Source organism: Nansenia antarctica (genome assembly GCF_963989245.1).
Source record: "Nansenia antarctica genome assembly, chromosome: 2".
Taxonomy (NCBI): Eukaryota; Metazoa; Chordata; class Actinopteri; order Argentiniformes; family Microstomatidae; genus Nansenia; species Nansenia antarctica.
Genome location: NC_137675.1, coordinates 43,594,869 through 43,610,923, shown reverse-complemented (window position 1 = coordinate 43,610,923; position 16,055 = coordinate 43,594,869). Strand labels below are relative to the sequence as shown.

The 16,055-nt window shown below is 41.4% G+C and overlaps 1 protein-coding gene across 1 annotated transcript in view; it reads left to right on the top strand.

The window, feature by feature from the left end:
- Positions 1 to 16,055, top strand: part of doc2a (double C2-like domains, alpha) — a gene marked incomplete at both ends in the record, with an annotated part of 125,533 nt that overhangs the window by 16,575 nt on the left and 92,903 nt on the right. The gene's annotated exons all lie outside the window — the stretch shown is intronic.

Genomic DNA, 16,055 nt, shown 5'->3' with positions numbered 1-16,055 from the left:
AGCTACCTTATAACACAGCAGAGGAGACAGGAACAAAGATCACATATACTAATGGAATATCTGATCAAAAATAGAAACAGTGAAAAGACAAAAATCGCAAAAATTTACAAAATCATGCAAGAAATCAAGATACAAGAAGATAACACTAAAGAAAAATGGGAAAACGAATTAGCAATAACAATTACGGATGACGATTGGAAAGAAGCATGCAAAAGAATATTTAAGACAACACAATCAAAATTCTGGAAAGAATTTGCTTGGAAAATAAATATGAAGATCTTCCTAACACCGAAAATGTTGTCAAAATATAGGCCAACAGGGAATGCAGAATGCTGGAGGAAATGTACGGAACGAGAAGCCAATCACACACACATTTTCTATACATGCCCTAAATTGAAAAGGTTTTGGGAGGCAGTTCAAGTAAAAATAAAAAATACATTTACCTTACAAAATCCTATACATCCAGTCAATATTATACTTGGTCTTATTCCATTAGATATATACAGAGAGGGAGATAAATATTTGTACACCATACTACGTATCGCGGCTTTAAAGCAAATCACACGTAAATGGTTGGACTTAAACCCACCATCCGTTAATAATTGGAAAAAAACTGTTGAAGAGATAAAAGAAATGGAAAGAATTACTTGCAAAGTGGGAGGCCGTGAAGAGCAATTCACTATGAACTGGAGTAAATGGACCGAATGAATGAGTAGGAAGGAAGCCCCCCCCCCCCCCCCCTCCCCGATCCCACCCCTCCCACCCCCCTCCCTTTGTCTCTTACTTTTCTATTTCTATCCCTATAATTTCTCTCTTCTTTTTCTATATTTTCTCTCTAGTCTCTATTCTTTATTTTCTTTATTTCTTGTTCTCTTTATAAAAAATAAAAAAACAAACAAAAATGATGCAGGATGAACTTAAACAAGTGAAGAAAACTTGTAAAGTGTGTGAAATGAACTTGTGAAATGTAATGTAAAGTCCTGCAATAAAGTATAAAAAAAAAAAAAAAAAAAGTGCAAATCTCGAGTTCCAGCATAATTACTGCCCTAGTCAATAGGCCTGGTTACATGCCAATTATGGAATGGCTTTGTACAAAATATACTTCAAAACAAATAGCATCATAGAAATAAACAACAAGTAGCATCATAGAAATAACAAGTAGCATCATAGAAATAACAACAAATAGCATCATAGAAACAATAACAAGTAGCATCATAGAAATAACAACAAATAGCATCATAGAAACAATAACAAGTAGCATCATAGAAATAAATAACAAGTAGCATCATAGAAATAATAACAAGTAGCATCATAGAAATAACAAGTAGCATCATAGAAATAATAACAAGTAGCATCATAGAAATAACAAGTAGCATCATAGAAATAACATGTAGCATCATAGAAATAACAACAAGTAACATCATAGAAATAACAATCTGGAAGACCAAGAAACTTGGGAAACTCTGGAAATTTCAGATAGAATGGCCCGAGATCTGGTGATAAATGCTCAGAAGAACCCACACATCACTGCAAAAGAGCTGCAGACACCGGTCTAGTTGTTCACAGGACAACAATACAGCGTACCTTGACCTACATGGCAGAGTTGCCAGAAAGAAGCCTTTCCTACGACCTCAACACAAAATTAAGCGTCTGAAGTATGCAAAAGAAAACCTTGAGAAACCTGAAGCCTATTGGAACAATGTGCTTTGGACTGACGAAACCAAAATGTAACTTTTTGGCCACAACCAAAGAAGGTATGTTTGGAGAAAAAAGGGTGATGCATTTGTAGAGAAGAATACCTTGCCAACTGTTAAGCATGGAGGTGGATCCATTATGCTTTGGGGTTGTGTAGCAGCTGGTGGCACAGCCAATATTGTGCGGGTGAAAGGAAGAATGGATTCCACTAAATATCAAAACATTCTTGAGGCTAATGTTCAGGTCAGTCCAGAAATTGAAGTTGAAGAGAGGTTGGGTATTCCAGCAAGACAATGATCCGAAGCATACCTCAAAATCAACCATAAAGACTTTTAAAGTACCACCAGGAAAGACGGATTAAGGTTTTGGAATGGCCATCACAGTCCCCAGACATGAATATTCTGAAAATCTGTGGAGAGATCTCAAACATGCCGTGCATGCAAGAGGGCCAAATCATATTTCTGAGCTAGAGGTGTTCTGCCATGAAGAATGGGGAACAATTCCCCAAACAAGAATTGAAAGACTCTTAGCTGGCTACAGGAAGCGTTTGCAAGCTGTTATAGTTGTTAAGTACTATCTGACAGGGTTCCCAAACTTTTGCACAAGGCCTTTTTCCTTGTTTTATTATTTTGAAACTGTAAAAAGTTTAAATAAAAATTACAAATAAAAATTAATCTTATTCATCTATTAAAATGTGATGAAATGTGTCATGTTTAACTTTGTACCATTTAGAGGTTAGGTTTGCTTCTTTTCACTTAGATATTAATTGTAAAAGGCATTTTGACTAGGGGTGCCCACATTTTTGCACCTCACTGTAGGCTTACCTTGAAACTATGAGCAATCAAACATACCACTACCAGCTAACGTAACCAGAAAGTAGTGGGAGGGGTAGATTAGATTAGATAAGATTAAACTTTATTGTCATTACAGAGTAATGAGCTACAAGTACCAGACAACGAAATGCAGCTTAGCATGTAACCAGAAGTGCAAATAGTGATAACACATGATATAAAACATGATAGTGATAAGTGATAGGTACAGTATGGCAAATACGATAGTTAAGAGGTATACAGGAGAGGATAGCAGTAAGCTATGTACAGTTACGGTAGCTATGTACAGTATGGTGTATACAGATGTAGAAATAGAGGCTATATCAAAAAGAGGTATGTACAAATGTGCAATAATATGTTGTTGATTAATTGTTTGTCATGTAGATATGTAATTAGAATGAGCACAGGAACTCGAGTCAAACAGCTTAAACATGCAATAACAATGCCCTTTATTATAATACAACAAGGGAAAGTAGAGAATGAGAAGCCCTCCTTTCACTCTGGCCCAGTCCTCCTTTATAGACACAACTTTTCAGCCCCCCTCCCCCCTCATAACCTTGGCTTTCCAAGGACTGACAACAACAGGATGCGCTGAGAACATTGCTCAACAATTATATAATTCCAGAGAAATCCGTTTCTTAGAATTAGACATTTTCCACTACAGTAGTATATGTAAACAGCAGTAGTTCAAAGGGTAATTGAGTGTTCACATTGACATGGGGTGTGTGCAAACAAGTGCTAAGACTAAATTGGTTATCCACAGTGACCGGGGGGGGGGGATACTGAGGCCCAATCCCGATTCTCTTTTTTACCACTTCGGCTAGTTTTGGAGTCACTCGTTTTGGAGTCACTCGTTTTGGAGCCAGAGCCGTAGTGGTTCCCCGGGGGAAATGGGACAACCCTTCATGGGACAACCCTAATACGTCATCCGTAGTGTAATGAATGGGTTAATTCATAGTCAGGACAGCGCATGCGCCTTAGAGAGAGTTCATGATACCACCAGGTGACTGACAGAACCGAAGTTATAGTTGTTATACCTTTGTTGAACCCAGACTCAAGTGTCTTATTATTCTATGTCCAAGTGACATTACACGTAGTATCGTAGAACAGCATTGACGCTCGCGATTCATTCACAACTTGAATGAACTTGAACGCTATCAATCGATCAAACAAGTCATCAAATAAAAAAGAATAATGCTTCATTATCATGGGGGAGAGAAGTTCTACCTGGGATTTGTGTCGTATCAACACCATTCAAATGGTTTCAGATTCCCTGTCCTCTCCCCTATCCGGACACATTTGAATTGTTCTCCTAACCCACGGTAAATCACAGATATTAACCCGCAAAGGGTGCCTCCGGGCACCGTGTTTGTCCGTGAATAACACCAGCTAGGAAGGTGGTACAAACACAATACTGCTTTGCTAACTTCACCATCGGTATACGGTCATTTTGAGCCATCAACCACCCCGCTGGCACCCCGGGAAGTTATGTTTCGAACCCCGAGAGCATGCATAAATGTCTATCCGGAAAGAGTACACTCTCCTCGTCCGCGGCACGCGCCTCTCCTCGGTAACGTGGAGGAACGAAAAGCTTACAGCACCGTGTATTCCCAGGCGGTCTCCCATCCAGGTACTAACACGGCCCAACCCTGCTTGATTTAGGACAACAGTGCAACAACTTCGAGGCTGAACTTTAGTTACATTTACGGCGTCATATGCCATCAAAGGGAAACATGGAAAAATGCATGACTTACAGATTTAATTTGATGACGTTACGAAATCCGATGTGACAGGAACGCCTATCATGCTGTCAAACACCACAGGTAATAATTTATTTCTAAATAAACATGATTGTACATCTCTGAAATGTGAATCGCGCACCGATTTATTTCTATTGGGAAGGCTGACGCCGGGGCAGCCTGTGACAAACGCGCTGTCCCAAGCGCGCTGGACTGTGGAACTTTCTATGTTACGCACCTCGGCATAACAGCGATTTTGTTGTTATGCTTGTTGTAAAGAAAAGGTCTATAATGCATTGAAATAACATAACATTATATAACCCATCAACAATATTACATAATAACAACTGCTCGGATAGGATTGCGGGTTGTTTTGGTTTAATACGTGCCATAGCTGTAAATAAAACATGTCATGCGCGTCTATCATGCACACATCAGCCTAACGTTAGATGGATAACTTCACATTAAATATGTCTATCATCATCCGCTGTCAAACGCCAAAGGTAATCTTTTATTTCTAAACAGGAATGCACATCTCGATGTGAATCGCGCTCCTTATATTATTATATAATATATTATATTATGGGATGGCTGTTCTTGACGCTTCAATGGGGCGCTCCTTGCATAGGCACAATAGCGGCATAATAGCGATCTTTTTGTGTTATGCTTGTTGTAAATAAAAGGTCTATGATGCATTGAAATGACATTAAACTAAGATAATACGATGGTTATCATATTTTTTCAAGTCTTTAATTACAAGTAATTCCAGAAAAGGTAAATGACATTTCAGGCTCGCTTCCGTATTACGAGAGCGAAAAGAACATTTCTGTAGATGTTTCGCAATGCATGCCGGAAGGGAGTCTCATGGCTCCGAATCGAACGAGGGTCAAGATTTTCTCCGTTTGGAGCCATGGAAAACCCTAACCCTATCCCTAACCCTAAATGAGTAATGAATTGGGACGCCACTACGGCTACACGTGAACGCGCAAAAGGGAGATTAGGGTTGAAAACGGAGCCAGAGTGGTGAATCGGGATTGGGCCTGAGAGTCAGTGTACCCCAATAGTTGACTGAACTATGAAAACTGAAATGTTATATGCAGCTGTGACGCGGTGGTACAGTATCAATGACATTAGCCTGGGGTTGGTCCCACTGGTTCTACTTCTCTTATTTTCTCTTATAGTCTTATTTTGGTAGAAGAAAAAAGTTTTAAAATGTTTTGGACGATAGACATTTGCTGGGTAGTTGAAAGTAAGTGAAAGAAAGAAATCGGACCTTGATGGTCTTTTAATGGCCACACACGGCGGTTTTACACTCTGATCACACACATGCAAGTTTTTAGGTGAACACACACACAAACACAAGCACATGCACTATCTTCGGCGGGTCGCCAGGTGGAAATTGTCCTCTGCCTTTGTAACCGATCCGGGCTGCCATTCCTCCACTGGCAGCCAGGGGCAGCGGTCGCCCTTTTGGCGCGGCTTGAACCGACGCCCGGCGCCCCAAGTAGCGTTCTTCACCGTCGTGGTCAGGGATGGGTGTTCACTTTGGCATGTCTTTCCATGTGGGGTGAAGGAAACCCCTAGTGGACATGGGGGGAACATGCCAACCCCAAGCCACATATATGTGCCACGGCAACCAGGCTTTCACCCTTTTTGGACTCCCATCCAGGTTACTAACCAGGCCCAGCCCTGCTTAGCTCTGACGAGATCAGGCTTGACAAGGTGGTACGGCCGCACACATAGTGACATAGTCTTATTACTAAATGTAATGTCACTTACTTTCAACTACCCAGCAAATGTCTATCGTCCAAAACATTTTAAAACTTTTTTCTAGCCGATACAATTAGAAATGGTTTGGTTGGTGGACTGGATGGATGAATGGTTGGTTGATTTATTGGTTGGTTGGATGGATGGATGAATTGATAAATGATAGATAGATAGTAAGCTCTCAGGATGTTGGTCTAAATCTATAGAAAGATATGAGTTACAAAAAGCTGAATAGTGTAAAAAGTATAATGAGTTATATATATATACAGTATATTAGTGAAAAATATTATTATAATTATTATTATAACTTTATTTAACCTTAAAGGGGAACACACCGAGACCAAGGCCTCTTTTGCAGGTGCACCCTGTCCACAATATTTACACAATAACAAAAGAACACATACAAAAATACAGTTCAATACAGATATCAATACATCATACAAAATCACAATATTCAAAGAAATATTGCAAATCAGAGTCTGTTTTTGTAGTTTTGGCCCAGGCCGGCATTCTCAACAAAAGGAGATCTGAGAGTTCTGTGGAATACCAAGGATTAGATGTATTCTTAATGTTAAGATGTTTAAATGGGCATGTTGGCCTGCCAGAGATAGAAATATAGATGAGGAATGTTCTAGAGTCAAATCGGGGGTATATGCATCTGATAAGGGAAAGATTTGACAAATGAAGATCATGTAAAAAAACTTTTTCACTAAAATGTTTTTTGGAATTAAGCACGGAGCAGATCTTTTTATCCTTTCATCTCTAATACAGGCTATCGGACAGTGATTGCTGTTGTCATCTGAAAAACCACCACTGGATGTATATAAGGCCTAATTGTTAGAATGAGGTCTAGCAGGTTGGATTTATCTGGCAGGCTAAGCTGTGCTGGTTTTTCGCACAGGTGTTTGATTTTATCCGAGGTTGGAGACAACCAGTCTAGATTAAAATCACCTATTATTACTACTTCTGAGTGTACATAGAAGGATAGAAGTGCAGCTAAGCAAGGGTACTGTACTATGATGAGCAGATGGTGGGCGATCCACTCCTATCAGACAGCTTATTATTCCAGTTATTTCCAGAACACACTCTTAGGACTAAACATTCATATTGATTTGGTGCAGTGGAGGACGGCAGAACAGATGCAGTAAAACTGTTTTTTTTCTCAAAAATAGCCACCCCTCCACCCCTCCACCTCTCCCTTCTGTCTGACCTAAATGGTATAGCTGTTTAAGGACACATCATTGTCAGGCACTGAGAAATGTATCCATGTTTCAGAGATCACAAAAATGTCTGGGTTTGCCCGGTTGATCCCATGTTTAGTTTAGTTTAGTTTAGTTTATTAGTTTATTATATCGAGGACAATCCAAATACATGAACCATATAAAATACAGTAAAAAGGCAGCGTTAGCCTAGTCGGCTAATTTTCAGCTGAAGTCCCCGGCCAGTTGCAACATGGCATCCTGAAAAGTAACGTCATTAGTTAAAATAAAACATGTAAATATTCTAAGAACACGTGGCTGAGACAAGGTACCCCAACATCACACTTGACAAAAAACACACGTAAGCAAGCTGAGGTGATTGAAGGGGCAGCGACATTTCAAGCACATAGAAGCCACAGGACAATTACAGGCCACACAACATTAAGCACTTACAAACAGCAATACATTAAACAAAACAAAACATACAAAAAAAGGCATTATGGAGAGGCAGCACAGAGAGGGATTAATGAGGACAAGTATAGTTCTGTGTCAGCCAGGCTTTCATGTGTGTTGTGAATAGGGATGGGACGATTATCGTGTTTATCGTTAATCGCGATAAAAACACCCGCGATAACTTTATCGTGGAGAATTTTAATTAGTTGAATAATCGTCATAATCGTTTTTTTTTTATTTTTTTTATTATTATTATTTTTAAATGACTGGACTTTTTAAATAGGCACTACATTTTATAAACACTGCTTTGTCTGACTGGTGGTCCCCAGCTGATGACCCAGTTAGGCCCACATAGGTGTTCAGTGAGGTGTCACAGCACACCTGTTCTAAAGGCACTGTTGGAGGTGCGTCAGGCAGCAATGCCCAGCAGGAGTACCATCACCTGTATCATGATTTGATCTGTCTGTTTTTATTGTATGTATTAATGTATGTGACCTATGTGTGTTTTTTATTATTATTGAGTTTCACAGAGACATGTACACAACAGGACATAACAACAACAACTAGTATCCGTGGGGGAGGTTATTGTCCCATTAATAGTAGAAAACTAGTTTTGCACTTTGTTATGCAGTACATTGTCCATAAACAATAACAGAAAATGTTCTTTCTCTTTTTTATTTATTTAAACAAACTAACAAACAAAAAACAAAGACAAACAAAACAAAACAAAAACAAAAAAACAGGAGGGGAGGAGGCCATGTCACGTATCAGAAATAAACAGAAAAGAAAATGACAACAAATGCCATAATATATGGGGGGATCACCCCCATCGGAGACAGCATCCATGTCTTACAGTCCTAAACACAGCGGCAGCACAACACCAGCACAGTAAATATTATTGTGACCCATACATTGTAGATCTGTTACACATTAGTCTTGTGTACTTTCTTGAGTGTAATCCACCAAACCTTTCATTACAATGGCAGCCAGTCTGGTACCAATATAATCTAAGAACGGAGACCAAATCTTATAGAATGTCTTTATTTTACACTTAGACCTATATGTCAGATATTCCATAGGAATCATATCAAAAATTACCTTGTGCCATCCAGCTATTGTAGGCGGTTTGCAGTCTATCCATTTCAGCAATATATTTTTCCTTGCACAAAAAGTGAGGATACACAGAAGTCTTTTGGAATGCATACTTTTAAGTTGTTTGTCTGGCAACCCAAACAATAGACACATGGGGTCCTTATCCAATGTAACATCTAGAATTAGATGAATTTTATCCACTATGCCTTTCCAGTAATCATCTATATATCTACAAGTCCAAACACAATGAACAAAGCTCCCAACCTCGGTAATACACTTTGTACACATTTCCGATTTGTTATGATCCATTTTATGTCTAAGTTGGGGAGTAATCTGCAAACGTTGTAGTAGTCTAAATTGCGTTTCCTTCGTCCTATTACAGACTGAGATGTCGTTTGCCGATTGCCATATTAGTGACCAAGTTGCTGCATCAGTATTAATGTTCAGGTCATTATTCCAGTCTTTGGGCGTAAATGCAGGTTTGCCTTTATCATATTTCGAAAGTGCTCTATACCCAAGCCCCAGAATGCCTCTCGTCTTTCCAGCATAGACTATCTCCTCCAGCGGAGAGGGTTGGTGACAGAGGCCAGTGTCTTTTTGGCTATTTAAAAAACTTCGTATCTGAAGGTATCTGAAAAACTCATTTCGTGGTAGGTCATATTTCTTACATAATTGGTCAAATGAAAGTAGTATTTCCGTATCATATAAATGTCCGATAGTAACCATCCCTTTGCTGTCCCACCGCTTGAAACCCCTATCCGTGGCACCAGGGGAGAAGTCTATGTTGCCCCAAACTGGCGAGAGGGAGGATGTAATAATCGTATGTTATAAATAAATAGTAATATAATTGAGATTTCTCACATGAGCCGCGCGCGAATATCCTCACAGAAATTTGTCTCGAGCGATTGTTCAGCCTGCATGGGTAACGTGACTGTCAAGTCAGCCTTGTCAGTCAGTCACTAACGTATGCTAGCCTTCTCACCATGGCTGCATCGGCCCCGTGTCCATTGCCTCACCTTTCCAGGGTTGCATGCAGGCTTCTATGCATACCTGCAACTAGTGTTCCTTCAGAGAGAGTGTTTAGTGCCAGTCAGTGGGCACATACTCACACCTCTCCGAGCACAGCTAAAGGCAGAAAAAGTGAACATGTTGACATTTTTGCACTTTAACCTATCTTGAAGCTTTCAAGTCTCTAAGCCACACGACTAGCACTCAGTTTGATGACAGAAAAGTGTCAGTGTTCAAGTTTTGTTTGACAGTATTTTTTTCCTTTATTTATGCAGTGATACCTTATAATTTATCATTACCTTATTTAAGATTTTATTAAAGATTTTTATTTTTGTCAAGATGTTTATAAAATGATGTTAATGTTATTAACATGATTCAATGAAAATACAACAAAATCTAAGTTAAAGTGATTACAGTGTGTTTTATTGGCATTCTAAAAAAAAGTTTTTTTTTTTATTTATTCTCGCGATAATATCGTGGATCGCGATTATTTTGCCCACGATAATCGTGACATGACATTTTCTAATCGTCCCACCCCTAGTTGTGAAGGTGGAGTAAGTATGTATGTCTTTGAGTTGGTTGGGTAGTGAGTTCCAGTTTTCTATTGCTATCACTGAGAAGGATTGCTTACTGAAGGTGCTTTTCCTGAATGGAACTATAATGAAGTGTGCTAATGAAGTCCATTTGATTTATTAGGCTCTGGCATTTAAATGTTGTATTCCAAGCTCATTTGTCATTTTAAAATCATCTGGTGTTTAACTAATCATCTGGTGTTTTATCCACCCTGTTTAACTAGGGTGGGTAATTCCCCTAAGGCGTAGGGCAATTTGCTATTTGCTTTTTTGTCAGAGAATGGGGGAAATGGATTGGGGTTACCTCAACAGGGCTAGGACTACCATCCCCTCACCACTTTAACACCTTCTCCATAAATGCAAGTAACTCAAGTTAGACCTCTCTGCACGTTTTAAAATTGGCGTGAATAGCTGTTGTAGGAGGAGTAGCAGGTGGAATAATAATAATAATAATAATAATAATAAGTATGCCGAAGACTTATATATACTGACTTATATACTGACTTATATAGACTGACTTATAAAGACTGACTTATATAGACTGACTTATATAGACTGACTTATATATACTGACTTATAAAGACTGACTCATATAGACTGACTTATATAGACTGACTTACATAGATGACTTATATGGGACTGACTTATATAGACAGACTTATATAGACTGACTTATATATACTGACTTATATAGACTGACTTACATAGATTACTTATATAGACTGACTTATATAGACAGACCTATATAGACAGACTTATATAGACTGACTTATATAGACTGACTCATATAGACTGACTTATATAGACTGACCTATATACACTTCGGCGTATGGGTTGTTGTTTCCTCTCCACTCCACCAGACTCGGGGCCGAGGGGCTACCCTTTTACCACCCCGAGACCTGGTTGAGGGGCTCACCCGGGCTATATTTCTGGACACCCCTCCAGAAGCCACGTCATCGTCTCATCATCTAATACCGACAGACCATGCATCCCGTTGGGTGGGTGGTACAACGGGCAATCCAGGATAACTCGCACGACGCATTTGGGGCCAAGCCCCATCTGTGCATTGATGAGCAGAAACGCCCGACGCCGGTCCGGAGACGATTGAGCCTCACCCAGGATAGCCTTGGCAAGTCCATCCCGAGGGGCTCAGGGCCGGTAACTGGGATGTGGTCACGGAGTTTGGAGGTGTTTGCCTCCTACTCCGTGCGCCACATATAATCCGCCCATCCTGCCGCACTGATGTTAAGATCTCTGCATTGCTGCCTGAGATCCTGTCACAATGCGCAAGGCTTCGTTTATAGGCGAGTCGATGAGGCGGGTGTGGGCACTGCGACACCATACTGGGGCGCAGGATTCACTGGTTGAATAAACGAGGGCTAGGGCTGCCGTGCGCAAGGTCCTTGCGCCGGCGCCCCAGCCCGAGCCAACCAGTCGCCTCATCAACGCCACACGAGCTGTTAGCTTCTTGCGTAAGAATACTTATATACACTGACTTATATACACTGACTTATATATAGACTGACTTATATATAGACCAGCGGTTCCCAACCTTTTAGGACTCACGGACCACTTAACAGATATGTCCAGTATTCGCGGCCCACTCAGCAGCGCGACCAAACATCCTTATGTGTGTGGGCAACTCCCGACTAGGGTTGCCAGATGGGCTCGGGTTTTTTGGTGGAATTAGCGGTTTTAGACTGTGGTTAGGGTGGAAAGTGTCAATCCCATCTGGCAACCCTGTTCGCGAGTCCGGGATGGAATGTAGCCAATCAAGAAGCGAGCTGACTTCTTCTTTTCGGATGGAAATATCGGCACACACCACACACAATACGACCAAGGCTGTTCAATCCAAGATTTTTTATCTTTTTAAAATTAAAACGTTTTTGTAACAAAAATAAATAAATTTGCCCATGATTTGGCGGCCCACTTGCAGTACTCTCGCGGACCACCAGTGGGCCGCGGCCCATAGGTTGGGAACCGCTGATATAGACTGACTTATATAGACAGGGCCGGACTTATGCATGGGCTACCCTGGGCTTGAGCCCAGGGGCCCCGGGCTACAAGGGGCCCCAAAATAAATCCAAATGTATGAATAAATATTTGCTCTTTGATTTTGAATTCATAAATTACGTTCAAATTGGAAAAAAGTGTTTTGTCGCAGCGCAGGGCACGGAAATACAGCCCCCCCCCCTCCCCCGCGGGCATGGAAATACAGCCCCTATCACTATTCCTACTGGACGCTCTGATGAATGACGTGTTTTAATTTGTTTAATTATACTGTATATTTAGGCCAATGGAGAGGTTTACATCGACGCGTCACGCGCAGGGCAGGGGCATCATCTTTGGTGGAGCGATTGTCAATGTCATGATCATGGCGGACAGGAGGAATTACGAGAGTGGAGCGCAAAAAAGAAAAATGAAAAATTAAAAAGTGGAACGCGAAAGGGAGACACTGAGAAAAACTCCAAAACTTACTGGGTTTTTCAAACCAGTCGTAGATGCTTCATGAGTTCAGACACTCGCGCCCAGACACATACTGTAGCTGTCCAATACACACCTCACTTACATTTCGTCTCAGGCACCCACACACTCCCCCCACGTAGGCCCTGTTAGTGTAGGTTTGTTATTTTGTCTGTCTTTATTAAATAAAAATGTTATTATTGTCACCCTTGTCTCTGTGTCCGTCTGTTCTGGGGTTCTGCCACATTTGACCGCTTGGTTCAGGCCTAACACTTGCTTTTTCTTCATGTGCTTTATGCCAATAACATACTCCATTGGGATACGTGTGTTTCTGGTCATAGGTTCTGGTTGGTGTAGTTGTAGCTTATCATTTTTAGTGTAGGTAGGGGCCCGAACAATGACTCAAGCCCAGGGGCCCCCACCCCCCTAAGTCCAGCCCTGTATATAGATGACTTATATAGACTGACTTATAGCACCTTATTCCAAAGCACTTTACAATGGCTTCTCATTCACCCATTCATTCACACACAAATGGTAGCAAGCTACCATACAATGCGCTGGCCCACTCATTGGGAACAATTTGGGATTCAGTGTCTTGCCCAAGGACACCTCGACATGTGGCCAGCCGGTGTTCGAACCACCGATCTGCTGACCTTGCGATCATTAGACGCCGGCTCTACCTCCTGTGCCACAGCCGTGTGATCATTCAATTTCACAAGGGGAAAGGTCTGTCATTACACAGAGTACAACGAAATGTCTTTTGGCTCTAGGCAAGGGGTCAGGGGTCACAGCCATTGAAGGCAACCCTGGAGCAATTGGGGGTTCAGTGCCTCACTCAAGGACACTTCCGCAGGCACGTGCCGTAAGCTTTTAGATTGGGTAAGCATAAGATATAGAAATACACATAATTACACATACACGCTATCAGTGAACGCAGTTTCAAGGAAATGCAATTTTGATGCCCTAGAACCCGCTAATAAACTGTAGTGTCACTTTGTGATCAGATTACCAAAAACAAAAAAAACAGTTGCCAGTTTCGACTATATCAGGGGTGCTCATTGTTCAATCTTTTTTGAACCAAGATCTTTTCAAGTAGCCAGCCTGCTGAAATCTACAAGTCCAGTTTCAACATCGCAAACGCACACACGCACAACACAGACACACACCGTTTCCATCCTCCATAGTAAACTCACAACACACTTTCTTTTCACACTTTGTCACACAGGCACTTAATTTTAAATAATTTTGCCATTTAGCAGACGCCTTTATCCAAAGCGACTTACAATTACGAATTACAGGGACATTCCCCCTGGAGTAACTGAGGGCTAAGTGCCTTACTCAAGGGCACACTAGTAGTGGTGTGGTTTCAGGCGGGATTTGAACTCACAACCTTCCGATCACAAGTCCAACTCACTATCCACTAGACCACCACTACCCCTACTTGACATCACACATCACCAGCCTCGCGAATCATATACATCATATAAACCGCTCATACCAGGCTTGCTGTAGCCCCTAGCGACTCTCCCTTTCTGGGTGTGAAGATCGGTGAGCGGTGGCTTCGGGCGGAATTTAGCCAGTAGTTGTGTTTTTCCAGTCCAGTCCAGTCTACGAAATCCCTTTAGGTCGCTGACAGTAATGTCCATATTCACAAAATCAAGCAAGTTATCCTTATTGATTATTATTATTTAGATCGTTTGAGCTAGCTGGCATAAGCTATTCTGCCGGGCGAGAGGTGAAATGTTAAGTGAACTTGAAAGTGATAAGAGCCAATCAGTAGCTCTTATCGGAATGAAAGAACTACTGATTGGCTGTAAGCATGCTTACCCTGGCCACGTTAAACAGCGGGCTGAGGCATCGGAAAAAAATTCAAAAGACATTTTCACGCATTCGAATGTACGCGAGGGAAAGCAGAGAGAGAAGTGCTTGCAACGCAATGCAGAGTAGGAAGTGCTTACTCCTGCAGGTGGCGCTAAAAATGCAACGTCAAAATGAATGACTCCTGCTGCCCTGGGACCTAAAATACGACTCTTTTAATGAAAACAAACAAACGGTTACATGCACTTTTATTTTAATATTTTCACGGTCCTTTTTTATTTTTTCGTTGGGTAAGCACTGCTTACTCTGCTTATATGGACGGCACGTCCTTGTCACACGGCCCCCCGGGATTCGAAGCACTGTGAGCTGCCAACTTGCGATCATTAAACGCCGGCTCTACCGGCTGAGCCCCAGCCACCCCACAAGTGAGATCATACAAATATACAAATAGACACTGAACAAAATGGTCTGTTACCATTCCCTGACCTCCCTGACTCCATTCCCTGACTCCCCAACTAATTAAATACAAATATTATCCAAAATGTCAAAATATTATACAAAAACATTACATTAAGTCCTGTGACTATTGAAATTAACTTATTTAGAGTATCTCTCTGCACATCAAAGGCACTGTGTGGGAGTGTGCACTGGGTGTGTGCACTCTGTGTGTGTGTGTGTGTGTGTGTGTGTGTGTACACTGTGTATGTGTGTGTGCACTGCGTGTGTGTGTGCACTTTGAGGGAAACCTATCTGTGAGACATTGTTTCTCTGGAAATGCCTTCTCTTCTCAGCAACCATGGGGATACTGTTGTTTATATTTAATATATTCAGCTGTAATATCCTCTTAATATCCTCAGAACCACTCTGAGACTCAGAAGGAGCAGAACACAGCGGAGTTCTCTGGTTCATCCTGTGACTATCCAGGGTAAATTACCTGTGTGGGCCACGCCACAAATGATACCATTCCCCTGGGCAACAGCCGAGATGTGGTGCCGACTGTGTTTTTGAAAACTTTTGGGTTGGGCTTTTTTCCCCCTCTCTTTAGCTTGAAAGAGAAAGTGAGAAAGTCATTTAGTGAAAGTCATTTAGAAAGTGAGAAAGTTCATCTCCTGGGGGGGCCTGTGACTGTGTGTGTGTGTGTGTGTGTGTGTGTTTGTTTATCTCGCAGTAGCAGCCTTTGAACAGGCCCACCACAGACGGATGCCAGTTTCATCCTCATTCCATTCATCAATAATAAATATGCACCTGAGTCTGGGTGGATTCGTACTGTCACTCCCTGCCACAGCATCTCTCCCTCCCTCTCCCCCCTCCCTCCCTCTCACCCACCCCTATTCAATGGCTCCAGTGACGTCCTTCCCGTGTTCTACCTGTTTTACCATTTCCAACTTTATCTCTGCTCTTCTTCCTCTACTTTCTCTT